Genomic DNA, 861 nt, shown 5'->3' with positions numbered 1-861 from the left:
AAAATCCCAATCTCTTCAGTCTKTTGTGATATTTTTAGGGAAAAAACCCTAGTTCTGTTAAGAGCATCTTTTTCTAGGAGACACATGTGGAGCACAACACGACTCCACATAAATACCAGCACCTGCACTTGGGCCTAAACCATCCCTGGGATGCAATGTGTCCCCAGTGTCAGAAAGCCTCAAATGGAGCAGACTGCCAAGTAATTCTGCAGAAAGTTTTAGATAGCTTTCTCATAAAAAAATCTTGCTTTTTTTATATTATTTTATGCTAAAAGAGGGCTGCTTTATTCCCTGAAAATCACAAGGGCTCGCATAAGCCTTGGGGCCGGACCTGGGCGACAGCCCCCAAGGGCGGCGGGGAGGCACCGGAGCCGTTTCCCAGGGAAAGCCCGGGGGTTATTTCTGAAGAAGAGGGGAATTGCTGAGGAAGAGGAAGAAGAGGGCTGCAGGGAAGAGGGAGAAGACACCGACTGAGGGCCAAATTCGGAGCTCAAACGCAGTCGCGACAATAACCTCCCGTCCTGGCCGCCTCCACGGCTCTCCTCGGCAAGGCGCTCAGGGCCAGGAGAGGGAAACCATGACAATTTCCAGAGGAACCGCGGCGGCAGCGGCGGCGGCTCCCCTCCCCGCGCCGCGCCCGGCCTGGCCGCCCCCTCCCGCGCCCATCTCACGTTATCTTCCTCCGCCAGCCCGCCTCGCCCGCCCCGCCAATCAGCGCCGCCCTTACTCCGCCCCGCCTCTCGCGGCCCAATCAGCACCGCCCTTGGTGGTGCGGGCTGGGGCCAGCCGGGCGGCTTCTGATGCCGGCGGGAGCCTGATTCAGGAAGCTCCTCGCGAGCGGGAGGGGCGTGGCGCAGCGTG

Source organism: Apteryx rowi, unplaced genomic scaffold (genome assembly GCF_003343035.1).
Source record: "Apteryx rowi isolate R43461 unplaced genomic scaffold, aptRow1 scaffold_813, whole genome shotgun sequence".
NCBI classification, from domain to species: Eukaryota; Metazoa; Chordata; class Aves; order Apterygiformes; family Apterygidae; genus Apteryx; species Apteryx rowi.
The sequence above is the reverse complement of the archived record's forward strand: the minus strand, read 5'-3'. Positions refer to the sequence as shown.